The sequence below is a fragment of the Scylla paramamosain genome, unplaced genomic scaffold (assembly GCF_035594125.1).
Source record: "Scylla paramamosain isolate STU-SP2022 unplaced genomic scaffold, ASM3559412v1 Contig74, whole genome shotgun sequence".
Lineage (NCBI taxonomy): Eukaryota > Metazoa > Arthropoda > Malacostraca > Decapoda > Portunidae > Scylla > Scylla paramamosain.
The window spans coordinates 242660-250000 of NW_026973739.1; positions in this window are offsets into that span (position 1 = coordinate 242660).

The window sequence follows — 7341 nt, forward strand, 5'->3', positions numbered from 1 at the left end:
ACAAGTTAAGAAAAAAAAAAACTTCACTTCCGCCGCCGGCCACCGCCCTCACCGACACTAATGTGCCACTAATGTGGTGGTGCCACATTAGTGGCACCACCACCACGCGCGCCTGTCAATCCACCTTTGGATGATTTAATTCGAGTTACTGTTCCTCCTTCCTTTAGAGAATATGGTTTATCTCTCTTGAAATTATTGGAGGGTAAACCTGGGATTTCATGGGATGATCGCGGTAACTTACTTCCGCCATTTTCGGGGATAAGCGTGTTTGATCTCATACGAGTACTCGGTCACGGAAAGGGGGACGCGAAAAGACTTTCACCCGATAAGCGACCATTATTATCACTGCTACTTCGCATGGCGCAACTCCCCGCGGATTCCATCAGAAATACAACTCAACGAAGTAAACTGATAGGCGGCAGGGTCGGTGACATCTGGGAAGCATATTAAGTGAGAAGGTCCCCGTTTTACTCTGTAAACGAGTAAGTACATCAATAATACATGAGAGCACGTGTTAGGCGCGTCAGGGGTGCAGGCCCACGGATGGATAATTGATAAGGGTTATGGTCAAAAAAAGGTTCGCCCCCATCACCCCACATCCCCTAATAAATAATATGTTCCCTGCCCTCCATCCCATCCCACCAACAAAGGAAAAAAAATAACACCTGCGTCAATTTGAATGAATAAATTCTATTATGCAAGAGGTGTAATATCGACCAATACGTGCGAATAAAGGTCTGCGATGTCACATTTCCCCCTCACTCCCATCACAGAGGGTTCAACGTGTGGATCAGCCCTCCAATTACTCGTCAAGATGAAGGTGGTCGAGGGCAAGCTGACCGATGGCCGCTGTTATATTGCTTACTCAGTAAATGCAGTCTCCACCGAACCGTGCGGGATTGCGCGGGATCTCAAAACGATTTACCCATACGAGAATACACATGCAGCTAGAAAGAGACTCTACTCGCTTCATTGGGCCACGGCAGACATGAGAGATGACCCGGGACGTATCATTATCCACGCGCCTCCCACAGGAAGCGTAAATCTCCCTCACCTGGTGGCCTGCGTGACTCAGTATGGTTGGGGCGAGGCCGTCGAGGGTAACGAGAAGGCTCGACAGGCAATCGCGACGTCGAAGGATTTGCCTTACGTGGAAGGACTCACGATAGATACAAGCGTGAACCGATGCCAACACTTCCAGACTTGCCTGAAAAAGATTGCCCTGCTAGCCATGGCGAACGCTGAAGTAGAGCAAATTATTATCCCGGAAGGACTGGGATGTAGAGGTCGCTGCCAGGATGAGTGGAGGAATAATTACCTGCCTATGGTGGAAGGGCTGGCGCAGCGACTTCAACCTTTTGGAGTTGAAACTATTCTGGTGAGGAAGTCTGAATAACCATATCATGTAAATTTTAAAATAAAGTTGATGTGTGTTTGACGAATCGAGTATAAATGTATTCCTTAATTGGGATGGCCGTTATTATTTATTTTGATCATGGCGGGAGCGGAGCATTATCTGTATTTGACGAGTCTGGGCAACGCCAAAGACTACGTATAAATCGCTCAGTAAAACTATTATCGATTCGATTGGGAGTCAACTCGCGGATCAAGTTGGCCGAGCCATTCACTTTGGGAGGGGTAAATCGATTACACTCTTACTGCATATCAGGCAGAAATAAATAGCCGGTGATTATGCTCGACGTCTTATTCATGACGTGACATCCATCATGATGAGAGCGTTCACACCTCCCACTCGAGCAGAATATGACTTGCTTTTCACGCAAAGCAAAGGTGGGGGATTAGACGACATCCGGGTTTTTATTCCACCCCATTCAAGAAGAGGTGGCGGTCTATTTTCCGTTTTGAGTGGCTTTGCTAAAAGAGCAATTCCCTTTCTCATGCGCACTGTTGCACCCGAAGCGCTCCAAATGGGAAAAGGTTTATTAACAGATGTTTTAGAGGGAAAGCGACTTCGTGAATCATTAAGAAATAGAGGTGTTGCAGCCGTGAAGGGTGTGGGGGAAAGGATAGTTCGAGGCGGACGAGTAATGAAAAAGAGGAAAGTTGGAGTCGGGAAAAAAAAGAAAAAAAAAGAGAAAACCACCAACCAGGCAACTGAAAAGAAAGACTTACTATAAAGCAGATATCTTCAATATTTAGCTTAGTCGCGAAGATGACTCATTACGGGCCGGATGTGCAGGGTGGAGCGATCTCCACCCCCCTGAGCAATTATCTGACGGCTGTGAGTGAGAATTTTCCGCGGGTGAATCGCCTGCATACCTTTCGCGTAAATCATACCTCAAAATTTGACCATGGCAATAGTTGATATGGACAGCTTACAAGGCGTAATTGATAAGAATGGTTTATATTTTCAACATGCCAATCTGTCACATGTACATATCACCATGAACGGGGGGACCATTTATAACGTTCACAGCTCTTTCCCGCATCACGCGTCAAAATTGTTTTACACGACCCTTGGTGACGGAGGACGTGCACAATGCCATCCCTCTGAATAAATCAGGAAATCTAAGAATTAATCTGTCTTTTGCTAAGGCACATATTCACAACCGCGTCATCATGTTTTTCGCCGACACTACTGGCGTCATAGAAATTGATCATTATCGTCACGTTCGCTACATTGTCCGCGCAGAAGCCATCATGAATGCACGTGAAATACAGGTCGGTCTAGCAGGCATCTTGGGCGATCGAGTTTATTTTGTAGGCTATCACGACCGTCGCCGTGTGACAGATCTGATAAATCTTGACAGAAAACAGGCGAAGCCATGCGTTTTCATTGTAAATACATTGAGTGACTCAAAGACCATGGGCCACTGGATTACTTTTATCTTAATTTTCAAAGTCAGACCATAGGCTATTACGATAGCTATAACTTACACCCCAAATACAATTCCGCTGTCTTACATCATTTTATGCAAACTTGTCCACATATGAAAATTAGCACATTAAATTATCGACTTCAGGGGCTGAATTCCCTCGTGTGTGGCATTTATTACATGTTCTTTTGCCTTCTACTGTGTTGGCATACATTAAAACGTGCAATGTGCATTATTCACGCCACCTTTAAAAAGCATCAATATCTATATAATGACAAAAAAATTACTCGTATGGCTTACGTAATATTTCGTAAAATGCCCCATTGCATGCCTACGTTTTGCCCAGCCGGCAGCCGAGCGAGATGTCGTAACATCTGTAGAGTGGTAATAAGGTAGATTGGGGGGAGGTGGGAAAGGGTTCAATATGGGGTAATTGCTGACGGATAAGCGTCACTTCGCCATCGCCTCTCAACCCAGTCAGACATCGAAGCCTCATTTCCAAGAATGGAGCAAGCTGACAAACGTTTCATCTTCAAAACCGAGGGTGAGTACACCATTGCCTTGCATGCCATCTCGCATCTTCACCATTGTAAATTACATTAACGTTCTTTGCCAGTGAATAAGAAGAGGGGGAGGGGGAGGGGAAAATAAAAACTTTTCCATTGTTCTCATCGTTTTTTTTTTTTTTGTCTGTTACAGAACGCATCTCTTTCCGCTTTAATATCTATCTGGGCGATGTTGGGGGTAAGTGAAGCCGTGCCGACAATGAGGATGTCAATGTGGAGAGAATGTCAGAACCTGCAAAGAAGAAATTGATCTTTAGCGATGACGACATGTCGCCGCTGCCGGTCAGTCCACCTCCTGATGCTCCATCAGGACAGGAGTCACAACAGCAGCAGTCACCACAGCAGACGATGCCGCCACCTCAGGAGTCGCTGATGCCGCCTCCGGCCGAAACACAGCCGCGGCGGTCAGATGAGTCGGCAGTAGGCGGCAAAGAGGGTCAGGAGGTGAAGAAGAAGTCACAAGAAAACAGAAAAAAAAAAAATTCCCCCTAACACGCCAGAGGATGACAGCACACCAAAACTCCCCATTGTTCCAGCCGCCCCTCGTAAGAAGCTGATTCCTAGAGTTATTAAAACTACGCCCGTCATTGACAGCGATGACAATGATCTCTTCGCCTTCAATTCGCAAATGTTTTGAATGAAAGAGATGTATTTGCCCTAATAAATCAATGAGCTGTATTTGTCCTAATAAAAATAAAATGTCCCATCTACTCTGCATAACCTTTCTAATAATAATAATAATAATAATAATAATAATAATAATAATAATAATAATAAGGCGACCATCTGGCATAAGTATTACGTCAGCCACGCCGCTGGTGGTCGGTGAAAGTGTGAGGCGGCCGCCACCCGCTCCGGTCATCACAGACGCTTCCTCCAGGTAAAAAGGATGGGCAGGTAACGGGACCTCGTGGGGCAGTCGCGACGACCTTGACCATATAGGGGGGGGTGTACTGAGATGACGGAGGGAACACGTGATGGCAAGTCTCGCCGCCCAGACCGTCCAGGATTCGTGCGGGCGACTAGCGCGTGGCGTCCACGCGCTGGTCTATAGCCCTCAACTTCCTGTTCCCGCCCCCCAAAAAAAAAAAAAAAAAAGCCCCATGGTTCCTGGTGGGGTAAGGCCGCATGGAGCCTGGCGGCATTACCTGCCACTTTCCTGACACGTGCAGGAACGTGCCATGGAGGTCCCCATAAAATGGGGACCTCCATGGCTTGCCATATTAGGATAGGCGACCCTGGTGGCAATTTCCCAACTACTCATATTATTTAGTATACATTTGCTCAACAATAACAACTTTTATCCGCTCGGCGGTCTTTCACCCGCTCGGCGATAACAAAGATTCTTAAACATCTATCACTTCACAACCTTCTATCTGATCACCAGTTTGGGTTCTGTCAAGGCCGCTGTACTTCTACTGATCCTCTGGCTTTCCTTACTGAGTCTTGGTCATCTTCTTTTAGAGATTTTGGTGAAACTTTTGCTGTAGCCTTGGACATATCAGCAGCTTTTGATAGAGTCTGGCACAAAGCTTTGATATCCAAATTACCCTCCTACGGCTTCTATCCTTCTCTCTGTAACTTCATCTCAAGTTTCCTATCTGACCGTTCTATTGCTGCTGTGGTAGACGGTCACTGTTCTTCTCCAAAATCTATTAACAGTGGTGTTCCTCAGGCTTCTGTCCTGCCACCCACTCTCTTCTTATTATTCATCAATGACCTTCTAAACCAAACTTCTTGTCCTGTCACTCCTACGCTGATGATACCACCCTACACTTTTCCACGACTTAGAATAACAAGTGCAACACCCTGCTCACATTTCTGAGTGTTTAGGAGATTGATCCAATTTTTTTTTTACCTTTTCCTAACCTCTAATCCTTCTGTTTAAGCTGTTACCATCTCTTCACAGTTGGGCTCCTCCGATAACGATCTCATATCTGTATCTTCTCCTATCCCTCAGAATCCCACTAAAAGCAGATGCCTCTGGCATTTTGTCTTTGCTAGTAATGGGGACGTAAGGAGGTATTTTGCTGATTTTTCTTGGCATGACTACTGCTTTTGTGTCAGAGACTTGTTTCTGTATACCAAGCGCATAACATATGTGATAGTGTCTGGCATGGAGGCTTAAACCTGCGAAACCATGGTTTAACACAGCCTGTTCTCGTGCTCTACATGATAGAGAGGTGGCCCACAAAAGGTAATCTCATGCACTAAATATTCTGCCCCGGATCATTACCAATTCTGTTCTCCAAATAGCCAAAAAATCTTTCACTAATAGAAAATGTCAAAATTTTTCGAGACTTCTCCCCTCGTGACTTCTGGCATCTAGCCAAAGACATCTCCAATAACTTTGCCTCTTCTTTTCCACTGCTATCACATCTATCTCTAAAGTTAAACTCTTCGCTCAAACCTTTGCTTAAAACCCTACCTTGGACGATTCACGACTTGTTCCTCCCTCTCTTCCACCTTCTGACTAGTTAATGATACCTATTAAAATTCATTGCAATGATGTTTTCCATGCCCTTGCTGGCCTACACCATCGGCAGGCTTATGGACCTGATGGCGCCTTTTCTATTGTCCTCCTAAACTGAGCCTCTGTGCTTGCACCTTACTTAGTCAAGCTGTCAACATCTGTCATCTATATTTACTTCTTGCTCTGAGTTTGCCTACATTCAGCTTGTTCCTAAAAAGGGTGACCATTCTAATCCTTCTAACTACCGTCCTATTGCCTTAATTTTCTGCTATCTAAGATTTTTTTTTTGAGTCTACTTTTAACAGGAAGATTCTAAAACATTTCACAATCTTTTATCTGATCACCAGTATGGGTTCCGTCATGGCCGCTCTACAGGTGATCTTCTGGTTTTTCTTACTGCGTCTTGATCATCTCTTAGGGATTTTGGTGAAACTTTTGCTGTTGCCTTAGACATATCAAAAGTGTTTGATAGAGTCTGGCACAAAGCTTTGATTTCCAAACTACTCTCCTATGGCTTCTGTTCTCCTCTCTGTAACTTTATCTCAAGTTTCATTTCTGCTCTGGTAGACCGTCGCTGTTCCTCTAATCCTATTAACAATGGTGTTCCTCAGGGTTTTGTCCTGTCACCCACTCTCTTCCTATTATTCATCAATGATCTAAACTAAATTTCTTGTCCTATACGCTCCTACGCTGATGATACCACCCTGCACTTTTTAAAGTCTTTTCATAGATGTCCAACTCTTCAGGAAGTAAACCGTTCACGCAGGGAAGCCACAGAACGCTTGACTTCTGATCTCTCTAAAATAACTGATTGGGGCAGAGCAAACTTGGTATTGTTCAATGCCTCAAAAATTCAATTCCTTCATCTACCAACTCGACACAACCTTCCAGAAAACGATCCGTCTTCTTCAATGACACTAAACTGTCCTCTTTTACTACACTAAATATATTCTGTCTGTTCTTTTCTTATGATCTGAACAGGAAACTTCAAATAGCAACTGTAGCTAACAGCTTCTATGATGTTAGGTGTCTAAAGACGTCTCCGCCCCTTTTGCTCATCCCCCCCCACACCGCTGCTAACTCTGCACAAAAGACATTATACGTCTATGTATGGAGTATGTTTCACATGTCTGGCGAGGTTCCACTCATACCGCTCTTTTTAGACAGGGTGGAATCAAAAGCTTTTCATCTCATCATCTCTAACTGACTTTGTTCAGTCGCTTTCTCATCGCCGCAATGTTGCATCTGTAGTTATCTTCTACTGCTATTTTCATGCTAGCTGCTCTTCTGATCTTGCCAACTGCATGCCTCTCCTCCCGCGGCCTCGCTGCACAAGATTTTTTTCTTTCTCTCACCCCTATTCTGTTCACCTCTCTAATGCAAGAGTTAACCAGTATTCTCAGTCATTCATCCCTTTCTCTGGTAAACTCTGGAACTCTCTGCCTGTTTCTGTATTTCCGCCTTC